Raw genomic sequence first — 16,294 nt, 5'->3', positions numbered from 1 at the left:
ACCTCCTTTCCGACACCTTCAGAGACGCTCTAGTGACAGACACTAGCTATATGGCTTTAGCCCCCTAGCTAGAGCGTCCGCCTCCCATGCCGAAGGTTCCGACTTCGATCCCCAGCTTGCTGGGGCGACTACACAACGCAGGTTACATGTGCATGTACACATCTGTCCACATTGATGTGTGTGTGCATGTTGGTCCCAGGTCCGCCCGCCTGTGTTTATTTTTTGCCATGCATCTAAATGCTTATTATGTTTAAACTTTGCATGGCTGCATTATAAACCATCTGTGTGTAACAAATCACCTAGTGAACACATCTAACCTTCACGGTTCAACTTCTGGATCACTTCATGTGTTAGTCAACACATACGCAGACATTAGCAATGTTTCACTTGGGCCGACTCCCTCACGCCTCAGATGTGTGTGTGTGTGTGTGTGTGTATAGATTTGTGTGTGTGTGTGTGTGTGTGTGTTACATGTATGTTTGTACAGAAAAATTAGTTGTTGCAAAAATTGCTCTACCGTATTCATGCGCTTATGGTACTGTGCTAACAAATGATTTCATTCGGCAATAGATGGAAGAGCTTCAGAGAGAGAGAGGCAACTCAACACAGACAGAGAGAGAGAGGGGGGGGGGGAGTCAGGATGTAGAGTAAGTACTGTGAGTAAAAGCTGTCTAGATTGGTTAGATGCAGAGTCAAAAAGGGGAAAATACAGAGAATCTTTTATCTCCACTCTCTGCTCTGTGCACATTACATTACGTTAACATCGCTATTACGTTCAATTAACGTCAACAAAATATTTGTACTTCTCTCCTTGGACCCATTGTCCTCCAATTTCCTCATTACTCCTTGGGAAGAAGAAACAGTGACAATTAAAAATTTAAACTGTTTTCTCTTCAATAATTTATCACTGAGTGGCATATGTTAAATATGTGTTGAAAGCATACATTAGATTTGTTTTGTATACAAATCAGCTCCAGGCATGTACCCTTGGGGCGGGGGGGGGGATGTAGCCTGGGAGATTTGGCGTATACTGATGGTTGTATTATTTAGATGTGTGTGGATCCCTATCCCTATTCCTGCTGTTGCTATTGTTGCCATATTGGTGATTATACTACACATTATTTCCACTGACAGGAGAGAGGAGAGAGTCATTACGGAGAATTTTAAGCTTTTTGAGACACGCACACACACACACGCGCACGCACGCACACACACACACACACACACGCACAAGCTTTTTGTTACATACATAAGCAGGGGTTTGCTTATTGTTAAGAACATTTTTATTGTATCTGTCAACAAAGTAGAACTTACTGTGGCTGCCTCTCGGAAACTAGCAGTGCATTACGAGCCAAGAGTCATTTCACTGTGATAATGATTAGACATTTTTGATCATATTAGTTGGTTTTGAGTGGGAAATGTTGCATTTTCAGAACCGAACATTGACGGTTTACACTAAACAGACAGATAAAGCGCCGCAGTGCCATGCACAGTTCTACCCATGTAGTGTGGTGTTTTTGTGACGGGCTCATCACAGAACATGGCACTACAGCAAGGTGAGGGTCACATGTGTTTAAACCTATCCATCTATCATGCTTCACAGCAGCCCGCTCCCTACAGCAATCACTCTGTGTGTGTGTGTGTGTGTGTGTGTGTGTGTGTGTGTGTGTGTGTGTGTGTGTGTGTGTGTGTGTGTGTGTGTGTGTGTGTGTGTGTGTAAATCTGTGTGTAAATCTGTGTGTTGTGTGTGTGTGTGTGTGTGTGTGTGTGTGTGTGTGTGTGTGTGTGTGTGTGTGTGTGAATCTGCGTTGTGTGTGTGTTTGTGAATATGTTGGAGCTGGATATAGGGTGAGATAAGGCTGTGGGCAACAGCTGAATTGAAATTCAAAGGTCATAGAACACATTCAAGGGGGAATTCACATATCAGCATTTCTGCTTTATGTTTTTGAGGAGAGGAGGGGGCCTTTTTCTTTCTTTCTTTGTTTCTTTCTGTAAAAAGAGAAGGGAAGGTCTACTTCTTTTTCAGTCTCATTGAACTGTCAGAGAGGAGGTCAGATGGGGTCAGAGGAAGACAAGTAAGACGATAGGCGCCATGAGGAGAGGTGATAATGCTAAACGGAACCTATTCAACAGCTTAACATGGAACTGTTGCTTTTCTTTGAAACACTTTGTCTTGCAGTAATTGTATGAAATAATATGAATACATTTTGAATGATCTTTTTGTTGCATGTAGGTGATAGAAAAAAGATTTTTTTATGGGCTAGAAAAAAGAAAACTGTCAAATGTACAGATACAACCCAAAGACTTTTTCACATTAACTTTGGACAAAATATTTGTAATTAGCTCTGGCGAGAGTTTCCCCCCCCAAGAGAGCATTGCAGTGACACATTGCAATACGAAATTACAGACTTGATCAATATATTCTTGATGAGCTACAAAGAGTTGAATTTTGAGCGAAAGTGATGGCGGAGAGAGAATAGGGGGGAAAGTGACTGAAAGACGGGTTGGGGGGAGGGAGAGAGCGGGACGGAAGGAGGGAGGGGACTGCTGCATCTCACGCTAACACAGAGACACACACCATGATGATCATGTTGGCAGGATCTGAAAGATTAGACACATCAATAGTTTATGACTCTCCACAGAGTTGCACTCAATTCCCCCATCTATAAATTACTAAATAAGGGCATTTACATCACAGCACCATTGCAAACTTTTTTCTTTTCTCTACTATTATTTTCTTTCGTCTTTTTCTGGTTTCAACTTGGACACAGTCCATTTGACCACCATGAACCGAGTACGAGAAGAGGGGGGGAAACTGCATAGGATGCGTCATGCATATCTTTGTTGCTGTTGGAGACGGAGAGAGAGAGAGATAAAGAAGACATGGTAAAGATGTGAGCACCTAAAAGACAGACATAATTAATAGATGTGGCCCGCCGATAAACATGAATTATGCAACTTTTAGATTCAAGAAAATTACAAACACAACCCATTGGGAGAGAATAGGGGGAATCATTATCTGCAGACTAGAACCTTTGTAAAATGCACCAAATTTTGAATAATTAATCCACATAAACAAATAACACATGAATAAAGAACACTTGAAAAGCCACCCAAGCCACAGAAGTTGGGCCAACTTCCTGTAACTTTCACTGTCTGTGGAGAGAAACAGAGCGCAGGGAGGAAGTAGAACAGTTTCCAACGAGTGTACAATTCAAGTTATGTAGAGATTTGTGTGCGCGCGCGTATGTGTGTGTGTGTTGGGAGTGAACCTTGAACCTTGAAGCCACGACCAGAGATGAAGGTCATTCATTAACCACTGTTAAACGCCATCATGTCTCTCCCTCTCTCTCTCAGGCACGAGCACCTGCCCGTTTCCCTTTATGCCCAAAGTGCCATTTTTGAAAAATAAAATAAAATACAGTGAAGCCAGCACCCTTCAAGAAGAACTTATAACAATAAATAACAACTTAGCAATAAATCAAATGTCCGGAGAGTTTACACATGTTGACCTTTCAACCGGAAGTAAAATAATCGTCTGCGTCTCTGTGATGTGCGTGATATTTTTTCCGCAGGATGGCGAAGGCATGACCCGCCCTTCTCTGCCTCTGATTGGCCTAGCGTCAAATGTTGTTGGTCCAATCACATTCGTTGGCTATCCTATCCTGCATCTCTCCTCGTTTCCTGTGGCAATCAGAGGCAGAGATGGGCGGGTCATGCTTTCGCCATCCTGCCCACTGCCCAGCTGCTGAGCTCCGACTGACTGGCGGGTCTCTGCACGGCCCTGCTCTCTCTCTCTCTCTCTCTCTCTCTCTCTCTCTCTCTCTCTCTCTCGGAGTCTCTCTCTCTCTCTGATGCTCTTATGGTAGGCTAGTTGCAGACCAGATGGAATTTCACAAGGCAGTTTGCCTCATTCATTGTCTATGAACATCTCATAACTTATACATTTACATTTCGTCATTTGGCAGATGCTTTTATCCAAAGCGACTTACAATAACACATTTTTGTCAGCAATAGAGCGATCAACTATGCAACACAGTCTATGACAACTACAACATCTGAAGGAATAGTGGTAAAGTTAGTTTTTTTTTTTTTTTTTTTTTTTTTAAACAGAGAGAAAGAAGTTAGATCAAGAAGGACCCAGATGGAGCATGAAAAGGTGTGTCTTTAGTCTTTTCCGAAAGATCGGCAGTGATTGAGCCGTCCTGACTGAAGGTGGAACCTCATTCCACCATTGAGGTGCCAGGGACGAGAAGAGTCGCGATCGGGATGAGCGACTTTTTAGCCCCTGTAGCGAAGGAGGGGCGAGGCGTCCTGCACTAGTGGAGGAGCGAAGGGAGCGGTGAGAGGTTTGGAACCTGACCATAGATTGCAGGTACAGAGGAGCTGTCTGGTGTACTGCCCTGTAGGCCAGTACCAGTGTCTTGAATTTGATGCGTGCCGAGATGGGAAGCCAGTGAAGGTCCCGGAAGAGGGGAGTGACATGAGAGAATTTGGGTTGGTTGAATACCAGACGGGCTGCAGCGTTCTGAATGAGCTGCAGCGGTCGGATGTCGGTGGCAGGTAGGCCGGCCAGGAGCACGTTGCAGTAGTCCAGGCGGGAGATGATAATAATAATAATAATAATACATAAGTTTTATATAGCGCTTTTCTGGGGAACTCAAAGACGCTTTACAATACATAGAAAAATAATACAGTAAACAGAACTAAATAACAAGAACGAAAACAAATACAAATCAATAGATTGCAGAGATGGAATGGTGGTTAGAGGTAGAAGTCAGATATTAAGGCTGTTTTGAAGATTCAAGATTCAAGATTTTTATTGTCACTCCATGGTACAAGTATCACGTGTGAAATTCTTGTGCTGTGGACTCCGTTTACAACATAGTGCAAATAGTACAAATATAACAGGGCATATGGGTGCAAAAACAACAAGAGACACAACAAGCATAAGGCAGTATAGTGATAAGACAAGTCAGAGACAGTGGCATATTCACTGCACATAGGTGCTAAGATAAGTGACTGGACCAGGAGTTGAGCTGCTTCCCTTGTGAGAAAAGGACGGATTTTGCGGATGTTGTAGAGGGAGAACCTACAGGAGCGTGCTGTCGCAGCTATGTTGGCCGAGCAAGACAGCTGGTTGTCAAGGATCACCCCAAGGTTCTTAGCCGTTTTGGAGGGAAGCACAGTGGTATTGTCGATGGAGATGGAGAGATCTGCAAGAGGGCACTCTTTCCCTGGGAGGAAGAGTACAGTAGCTCTGTTTTACCAAGATTGAGCTTGAGGTGGTGGGCAGACATCCAGTCACCAATGTCTTTGAGGCATGCAGAGATGGGTGTTGGAGGAGGGGAAGGAAAGGAAAAGCTGGGTGTCATCAGCATAGCAGTGATAAGAAAAGCCATGAGATGAGATCACATGGGCAAGAGATCTGATATATAACTGTGTGCACGGCATGATGGGATAGATGTGGAGACAAAAGCAAAAGAGCACAACAGGCCAATCACAATCAATAACATTTGCTAGTCTCCCTGGTGTTACCAGAAGTAACATAAAATACTTTAGCTGCTAAATTTAGCTCCGATAGGCTAAAGTACATGTAAACACCTATTCCATCACATCCAAATATCTGTAGCCACGTACAATTCGACTTCTGGTCGGTAGGTCGATACGCTCCAATCTGACCAAATTCTCATTGGTTATTAGAGATAATGTTTGTTTGTTTTGTTTTTTGTTCATTTGTTTTCTTCCGACCAATCGATTGGTTGATGAGTAGGATTTCGGTCAACCAAGATTTTCTTTGGTTGACTACAGCCCTATAGTGGAGCGGCTAAGTGCTTATTTTCATCAGAATCTTTCAGTTGATGATACAAGCGTGAAAACTGGCATGAGCAGTCTCCATGGGTCACTTGACAAGAAAATTGCCCGAGCCAATTGAAATTTCAAGATGGCGGGCATTTTTCAAGATGGCCAACACCTTGGAGCAGTTAAGTGATATAATGGTTTATTTGGTGGTAGAAGCATGAAAATTGGCATGAGCAGTCTCCATGGGTCACTTGACAAGAAAATTGCCCGAGCCAATTGAAATTTTAAGATGGCGGGCATTTTTCAAGATGGCCAACACCTTAGTGGAGCAGTTAAGTGATATAATGGTTTATTTGGTGGTAGAAGCATGAAAATTGGCATGAGCAGTCTCCATGGGTCACTTGACAAGAAAATTGCCCGAGCCAATTGAAATTTCAAGATGGCGGGCATTTTTCAAGATGGCCAACACCTTAGTGGAGCAGTTAAGTGATATAATGGTTTATTTGGTGGTAGAAGCATGAAAATTGGCATGAGCAGTCTCTGTGGCTCACTTGACAAGAAGCCACCCACAGCCACTTGAAATTTCAAGATGACAGCCATTTTCCAAGATGGCCGCCACCTTAATGGAGCAGTTAGGCCTAAGTAATCATTTAGTTGGTGATACAAACATGAAAATTGTCATGAGCCATCTCAAAGGGTCACTTCACAAGACAATTCTCCCAGACATTTGAAATTTCAAGATAGAGGCCATTTTCCGGGATGCTACCACCCGCCATGTGGATCTTTAAATGATACATATTCTCATAGAAATGTATTGGGTTCCTCAAAAGGCTCTGTCAAGAGAGGTTGTTTGACTGTGTTTTGTCTGACTCCTCACCCACGACCTGCCCATTTCGGTAAAACCTGTCAGGAGTTGTCTCCCACTGGCATAGCTCTCAGGGTTCACTGAGGTACACAAGCTCCCTTACCACGACAAGGTAACAGTCACAAGGGAGTTTTTTTTTTGTTATTGTTGTTGTTGTTGTTGTTGTTGTTGTTGTTTTTTTTGTTGTTTTTTTGTTTTTTTTTTTACTAACAGCCATTAAATTTGTCAAATAAATACTAAGGGGTGGGGGAACAAAAATATATAACTGGATTTGTGCCGTCACTTGTGGTCTTCATGTCCGTGATGTAGATGACAAGTTCTGAAAAAATAGAGGGATGCCAGTTATGGCTAGCTGAGCTTTTAAGGCTCTGCTCATGCTTGAGGGCATTGAGATGGTCTCGCTCTCTGTTGTACAGTCCAATGAGACAGGCAGGATGGTATTTAAATTCCTGTGCAACAACATCACCAGCAATAAGCTTTGCAAGGAGCTTCATGTCACTTAGATTCCTGGCACATTCATTAACCCATTCATTAAGTTGCATTGTCATTGCTTCTCTTAAGGGGGACATTGCACTCTCATCTTCACACATAAAGCACAAAGCTTTTGAGGGCTGGGGTCTTCTTCGCTTCTTGACATTGATATCTTTGGTATCGTCGGTGTCTTCAGCAGCAGTAGAAGATGCTCTCTTTTGGGCCCTTTCGAGCTTTGTGTTGTTGAACATAAGTTTACAGCTTAAATGATATTTTGCTCTGTTCCTTGTCAATAGGGATGTTCATTTTGAAAATTTTCCAAAATCGATAATCGGTGAAAATTAACGATCAATTATCGATTATCGATCATATTAATACTTAGAAAATTTTCAATTTTTTCAATATTTTCAATATTTTTTTTTTTTTTTTTTTACAAAATGAATGCCTATGGCAGAAAATACGAAAGACAACGTGTTCTCCTCAATGAACTCTTTATTTCAATGTGTCTCCTCTCCAACACTGCTGTCCCCGGCGCATGCCGGTGTGAATTTCCCATGTTCAAAACAGTTTTGTTGGCACAAAGGCCCATGCCCAGCCAGAAAACTAGAGACTATATGAAGCTCCACCTCACGTTAGTCGGCTGTGCAATGGAGTGGGGCGAGGAGGAACGAATTCCACCCAAACCTAGTCAAAAAAAAAAAAATTTTTTTTTTTTTATAATTAAAAAATCGATCCAAATGCCACAGGATCGATTCCAATCCTTAACGATCAATTATCGATTTTCGATAATTGATGAACATCCCTACTTGTCAATGTACTTTCTATACCACCACCTTCATCTAATCGGATTGGACTAAGTAAGATAGGCAGAGCATTGATCTTGTGAAATAATGGAACATTTCTTGCAATGGTACCATAACCAGTTTGATCGTGCTCTATATTGACGAAACTCGGCTGAATGAGCTTTTCCTTGGTTTCCTGCTGACAAATGAAACATCTGTCCCAGTTGGTTTTCTCAACTGATATGATGGCTTCTGCCATGTCTGCAGCAATTGCATAGAGGCCGAGGGTTTATCCTTTTACCACCTTTAAGCACTTTGATGTATGGGATACAACTAAGTTCATGCCTTAGCCCTACACTTAGGCCGATCGTTCATCCAATGTCATTTATATCCCATGCGATCTGTACACCATCCGGTTAACTAAAACCCCATTAACCTTGGCTCGGCTCTCCCGCGCTGGCACAACCTGTCAATTCAGGTGCGGCTATCTAACTGTTTTGGAGTAAATTAGACAGCATTTGGGATACTAACTTTCAATTAGCTGACATTGAACCCCATTCTGAGTTTAACAGCAGTGATATATCACCAGTGTGCCCTGGTAGTGCAGATATTCACTCTTGTCTAGTCTATCTATCTATCTATGATCAACACAACTGTATTTTGATGCGTTAAAAATTGTATTTAGCATAATCTAAATCATATAAAATAAAATTACACCAAATCGTCCTTGAAAAAATCCCAATACATTTCTATGAGATAATTGATCTTTTGAGGATCCAGGGGGCGGCCATCTTGAAAATTGAAATTTCAAGTGGCTGAGAGTGTTTTCTTGTCAAGCAACCCTTAGAGACTGTTCATACCAATTTGCATGCTTGTGTCACTAACTAAACAATCATATTGCTTAACTGCTCCATTTAGATGGTGGCAATCTTGAAAAATGGCCGCCATCTTGAAATTTCAAGTGGCTGTGGGCGGTTTCTTGTAAAATTACCCTTTGAGATGGCTCATGGCAATTTTCATGCTTGTATCACCAACTAAATGATTACTTAGGCCCAACTGCTCCACTAAGGTGGTGGCCCTCTTGAAAAATAGCCGCCATCTTGAAATTTCAAGTGGCTGTGGGTGGCTTCTTGTCAAGTGACCCACAGAGACTGCTCATGCCAATTTTCATGCTTGTATCACCAAATAAACCATTATATCACTTAACTGCTCCAATAAGGTGTCGGCCATCTTGAAAAATGCCCGCCATCTTGAAATTTCAATTGGCTCGGGCAATTTTCTTGTCAAGTGACCCATGGAGACTGCTCATGCCAATTTTCACGCTTGTATCACAAATTGAAAGATTATAGCACTTAGCCGCTCCACTACTAGTAAACGCCTAAATAAAACGCATAGTCTAACAATACACACACGCACGCACGCACACACACACACACACACACACACACACACACACACACACACACACACACACACACATCCTTGTGAGCAGGACTGTGCATGTGTCAGATTAGGTTAGTGTGGTGTGGGTGAAATGAAGAGAGGACAGGACAGGGGGACACCCTACAGTGACCACACAGTGATGCCCTACGGGTGCTCTGACTGAAAATGAGCAAGAGCTATAACACACACACACACACACACACACACACACACACACACACACGCACACACACTGCACATGTGGTGTATCCACCTTCAGAACAGTAGCCTATGGCATCTGTTTCATACTCAAAATATCAGTGAGAGAAGCTCACACCAGCCCCCACAGAAAAAGATGTCGGAAAGCTCATACCGACTTCATGCCTATTTGCACCTATTTTTGTCATTACGGTAAAATAAGATTGATTGGTTTACATCCATTTGGGTCATTCGTGTGCAACTGAAACCCAGTGCAAAAGGATAATTTTCACTAGGAGACTTGCTGAAAGGTGAGTAGTTTTGTTGTGGTTCTCAAAGCCGGATCCAGGGACCCCCAGAGGTCCTTGAGGGGGTTCAGGGCGTCCCCAGCAGAAAGTGAAATCATTTATTTGGACTATAATTCCATGCATAAGTATGTGACGACCCTCCCACCCTCTCCTGGCCCTGTCTTGCAGGAGCCTGGTGGTTGTCCTGGAGGAGCCTGGTGGTTTGGGTCGTTAGGGTTGAGTGCACCTGGGCCCGGTGTGCTCCTTGGACTTTAAAAGCCTGCAGACCATTCAGGGTCGCTCTCCCTCCTCACCTTTTTGTTCTATTGTTTTGTAGTAGTTTGTGTTGTTTAGTCCTTAGTTTTAGGTAGTACTGTAAATGCATGTGGCATATGTGACACATCAATGTAAAAGTTATAATAATTTGAATATGAACTAAAACTACTACAAACCAAAAGAACAAATGCAACCATGAAAGCAGTGGAGTGAGTGATCAGCGGTGCAGGAATGATTGTTAGTGTTTAATTATGTTCTTATCACTTAACGGATCAGTAGACCAGCGGGCCAATCGCTCCAAAACAAAGTGGAGTGTCCTCATGTTTGTCCCCGCTCGCGTCCTTTACCCTCCGTTTCAAACTAGGAACCACAGGACTAGTTCCTCTTTCTCTCTATCCTCGTTCCTCAGCAGAAGCCAGTCAGTGTTCAGTCAGCATGGCAGCACAGGGTGGCGTCTCCAGCATTGTCTCTTTGGAGACCCGGGGTTGTGTGGTTCCTAATTGCTGTGCGCCATAGAGGCCCGGGGAGCCAATCAAAATGGCCAATCTCTAAAGACGAGCCAAAACTAATTTGTTAGCAATACTCCCTCCTACACCTCTCTCTCTCTCTCTCTCTCTCTCTGTCCCCATGGCAGCCAGGAGTTCATTTCTGTGCCACGATGGTCATGACCTCTCCATCTCTCTCTCTCTCTCTCTCTCTCTCTCTCTCTCTCTCTTGTCTCTCTCTTCCTCCCTAGGTTCCCTGGGAGTTCATCTCTTATTCCTCTATGGTCATGACCTGGCTCTAAGTGATACGAAGATGAGAGCAATGAAAAGATGACAGAAGAAAAAAACTCTATATATGTATTAAATTCTGTGTGTTCCTGTATCTTCATTCACTATCTCATCCCTGAAGTGTGTGTGTGTGTGTGTGTGTGTGTGTGTGTGTGTGTGTGTGTGTGTGTGTGTGTGTGTGTGTGTGTGTGTGTGTGTGTGTGTGTGTGTGTGTGTGTGTTTGGGTGGGTGGGTGGGTGGGTGTGTGTATAAGGGACACACCTCAGGGAGCGTGAGAGCGGAGCAGCTGTGGTCAGAGAGAGAACACACACGTTAGCTTTGGGTTTCATCCTTGGCTTGTTCAGCAGGGAATCTGGCAGCCTGCTGAGAGTGAGTGTGTGTGCGCGTTTGGGAGTGTGTGTTTGTGTGCAATGTGTGTGTGATCACATATCTGTCGCTGTGTGTGTGTGTGTGTGTGTGTGTGTGTGTGTGTGTGTGTGTGTGTGCGTGCGTGCGTGTGTGTCCTGTTCTCTTACACCTCATACCTTTTGCATTGTCACTGTCTGCCTCTAAACTCTCTCACTGCTCTCCTCTCTGAGGATCTACAACTTCAAAAGGCAACTTGAAAAAGTGTCTGTTTCACACAGTCAACAAAAGCATCGCTGAGAAAAAACATGTGTGCGCGCGCGCGCACACACACACACACACACACACACACACACACACACACACACACACACACACACACACACACACACACACACATACTTTTCCTGGCACACAGCTTCTCTCAGAACACACCTACTACAGTATCTCAGGACAAAGCTTTCAGAGAATAAAAAAAACAATCGCTCTTTTATATTGGAGTGATACTGGCATTTATGGCTGCCAAAGCAGTGAGCAACTTCCTTGAGGGAGTATACTGTAGATAAGTAAGGAAAGAAGCATGGATTATCTTGTATAATCTCATCATCAGTTGTTGTCTGTTCACTGGAAGGCAGATAAAATGCTTTGCTGTTCTATTGGATTCACACACACACACACACACACACTCAAATGCACTACAGAAGGAGATCGTCTCTACAGCGGCGTCTTTGATAGTTGCATTAGTTGAAAGTGAGGAAGCCAGGCAAACACAGTCGCAGGTCTGAGTGATGCAACCTCAAAGCAACTCTGCTTCAAACTCCCTGTAAGGAGGTCACAGTCAGATAGCATCTTACAAAGGTGATCTGTCGCATGAGGCCTGACTTGATTACAGCAGCCTTTAAAGAAGCTACATGTTGGAGACTCATTATATCACACCCGTGACAGTGACCACTAGTGTCACGATCATTTGAATTACTATGCTACTTCAATGCCCCTCTTAATGATTTCATTCAAAACAATGTGTTCTGTATTCCAGTGTAGCGTCACCTCCAGAGGGCATTGAGCGCTTTGCGCAATCAATTCCGGCTCACACGCCTCGCAGTCATTTCTAGCTTGTGTGCTAATTTCTAGCTCACTCCGGGCACTCAACTGTTGAGCAATTGTGCGCCATATATATATATCTATATATATATATATATATATATATATATCTATATATATATAGATATATATATCTATATATATATATCTATATATCTATATATATATACAGTATATATATATATATACATATATATATATATATATATAATACAGTTATTATAACATAAACCGAGTCAAACAGCTACAGACATGGCAGCATCAAACAGTCCACCATGTCTTTAACAGAATGCCAGTCTGGTTGACAAAACTCATAGGGGCAAAATATGGAATTATTTACTTAGAAGGCTTACAAAGATAAATAACAAAAATACATCAAAATCACTTGTGCAAGTCTGGTAACATAACAACGTTTTTTTCTTGTTTGTTGTGGCAACACAGTAGGATTGAATTTGAGATGTTACAATTATGGTATTGGCTATAGACCTGCCACATTAGCCGCACATTAAAGAGATTATTTTTTGCTGTCAGATTTAGCATCTTCTCCAATTTGTTTGTACATTTTGACGTGTCCCTCACAATTCCCAAAGATGCCAAAAGGTTAGCTTAAGTTTAACCCAAAAACTAAAAAAAGATTGTCTCTTGTGGAAGCAGGAAGTAGATAATTGGGAGTACTATTTTATTGATATTGTGATTAGTGTTTTTTCTTTCTTTTTTTGCCTATAGGATTAGAGTGCTTTATCAAGATTAATTTGATAGTGATACATTAATGAGAAAAAGTTACATGGATCATCTTTAAAAGGATCCATTGAAATTGCCACTTTTAATCTTGTCACCTTGGGACAGTATAATGTTCCGTTTTTTGTGTGGACTAATTGGATTTTTAAAATATATATTGAAAAAATCTAATTAGATATTCATCATATGGGGAGGTACAGTGTGATCACATGCTGCGGAGCGCTCTCATTCATGTGCATGTGCAGGTAATATTCCCCCCACCCCCCCCCCCCATCTCCACCTCTCTTTTTTCCCTAAGGAAAATCCCTCGTTCCGTCTCTCCCCACCTCCCTCTGTATCTCAGTAGTAATGTGAACAGACAACTGAGTTGCCATGTTTGAAAACACTGTTTTACGATCTCATGGTTTACTTAACCATTTCGTCATGTTCAGCCTCGCTGCGGCCTCCTTGTCACTGTCGCTGTGCCTCTTCTTTCTGACCGCTGAGGGAGAGCCTCTATTGTTTGGACGCTCACAGGTCAAGGGTCCCCGCAAAGGTCACCAGAGGTCAAGGCTGACATCGTGGGCCTCGTGTCAGGTCAGGGCTGAAACCTGCTGGAGTGGGAGTGGCAGAAACAAGTGGGAGAAAACAAGTGGGGATTTACACACACACGCACGCGCGCACACACGCGCGCGCACACACACACACACACACACACACACACACACACACGCACAGGGGAGCCATAAAGGATTTTCTAATAGAAATACACTCTCATATTATTTCTATGGTGCTGTTGCGAAAAAGAAAAAAAGAGCATAAGCTGCACAAATTGATTTGACAAATTTACAAGCATTATACAATATCAATTAATTCATTTTGATGACATAATTTGGTGATCAGCGGTCATTGCTGTGGTGTTTTTGCACTGCAATTTGTGTGTCCAGACTAGTACTGTACCGTGTTTTTCCTTGGATTTATGTCATTGAAATCTGTTTCTTTAATTGGCGTTCTTTTCTTTGTCACTGTCACTTAATGCTATAAGTACCGAGTTGTTCTATGTAAAATCAAAATGTGAAAGCTTTCTGGTTATAGGATGAATCGCTGCTGTGTTATATCAATCAGCAACAGAGAGCAGCAAAAACATTTAAAAAAAATATTTTTATGAACATTTTACAGATTATTGCTCTCAGCCATATGGACATTTGTGAAATTTTAAATTTTCCAGCATTCTCCATTAAATGCACACACATGCATGTGTAGCTGGTTTATCTCTGCGTGAATATAAACAGCTCCATGCTCCATAGATAGGTGCCCTTCAGAATGGCTGGTTAAACACTGACCTGTAGAATAACTGTTTAAACCTGTGCTCTGCAGAATAACTGTTTAAACCTGTGCCCTGCAGAATAGCTGTTTAAACCTGTGCCATGCAGAATAGCTGTTTAAACCTGTGCCCTACAGAATGGCTGGTTAAACACACTGACCTGTAGAATAACTGTTTAAACCTGTGCTCTGCAGAATAACTGTTTAAACCTGTGCCCTGCAGAATAGCTGTTTAAACCTGTGCCATGCAGAATAGCTGTTTAAACCTGTGCCCTGCAGAATCACTGTTTAAACCTGTGCCCTACAGAATGGCTGTTTAAACCTGTGCCCTGCAGAATAGCTGTTTAAACCTGTGCCCTACAGAATGGCTGTTTAAACCTGTGCCCTGCAGAATAGCTGTTTAAACCTGTGCCATGCAGAATAGCTGTTTAAACCTGTGCCCTGCAGAATAGCTGTTTAAACCTGTGCCCTGCAGAATAGCTGTTTAAACATGTGCCCTGCAGAATAGCTGTTTAAACCTGTGCTCTGCAGAATAGCTGTTTAAACCTGTGCCCTGCAGAATAGCTGTTTAAACCTGTGCCATGCAGAATAGCTTTTTATACCTGTGCCCTACAGAATGGCTGTTTAAACCTGTGCCCTGCAGAATAGCTGTTTAAACCTGTGCCCTGCAGAATGGCCGTTTAAACCTGTGCCCTGCAGAATGGCTGTTTAAACCTGTGCCCTACAGAATGGCTGTTTAAACAAGATGAGTCTTGACAAGTGAACTTCAGCTGGTCATAAAAACGCCTCTTTATCTGCAAAGCAAACATTAGGGCCGCCCATCAGAATGAATATCTTACTCCTGAATTACCATAAGAATAGCTCAGCTGAGAGCACCCGTAATGCTAAACTAACATTGCAGAACACACACACACACACACACACACACACACACACACACAGACAAGTCACGCTAATGAGTAGTTTCACTGTTTGAGAATGTTGTCCCGTTAGAAGCGGCGGCTCGCGGCAGCGTCGCCGTGCGTGACGATGAGCAGGAGGAATGTCGAGAAGCAGACAATATTGTTCTGCGGCGTCCATCCAACACCCCCGCTGCCCTTAAACCCCCCACCCCACCAACCTCTCCCCAGACTCCCAGCATCACTGTTTCCCCTGGTATGTCCCACCCTGTGATAGCAGGACCTCTGGCTTCTAGTTCTAGTTTAAATTTAAGTTTAAACTTAAAGGAACTTTGACCGACCCCAGCACCCTCAGCCTCCTCTCTGCACTCAGATGACCCCCGAGCTCCACCCCAACTCCCCTAACACCCCCATCCACCCAATGTAGGGGCCCCTCACATGTCATCTCCTCTCACAGCCTCCCTCCTCCCAGTCACCCTGCGAGGCCCCCTCTACTGCCATCCAAGCCCCATCGCAGTCTGGGACCCCAGACCCCCGGATCCACGGGGGACCGTCAAACCGTCCAATCCCCTTTGCCCAGCGCCAGAACCCCTTTGTCTCTCACCATCACCTCCTCTGAGACCCCCGCTCCCATCCTACCCTGCGCCCCCCGAACCCACAGCAACGTGGGCCCGGGCTGACCAGAGCTGCGGCAGGGTGCAGAGAGCAGGCCGTTGGTTCCCAGGACCGCCGTGCACTTGTCATGTAAATGAAGAAGTCACAACCAATTAGAGTAATTGCAGCGCATCGCCCCGTCTTCACCGCAGCTAGAGCTGAGGAGGGAGAGAGAGTGGGAGGGAGAGAGAGAGAGTGGGAGAGAGAGAGAGGGAGGGAGAGGGAGGGCTGAAATGAGGGAGGGATGAAGAGGAAGAGGAGAGGAGAAAGAGAGAAAGAATGATACAAGAAAAAGGGAAAGGTGGAAAGAGAATTGTAAAGAGGGAGAATGGTTAGAGGGAAGGAGATATGAGAAAGGTATTAAAACAGTAGAGTGGGC

Source organism: Poromitra crassiceps (assembly GCF_964638095.1).
Source record: "Poromitra crassiceps genome assembly, chromosome: 10".
Taxonomy (NCBI): Eukaryota; Metazoa; Chordata; class Actinopteri; order Beryciformes; family Melamphaidae; genus Poromitra; species Poromitra crassiceps.
This window is presented reverse-complemented; position numbering follows the sequence as displayed.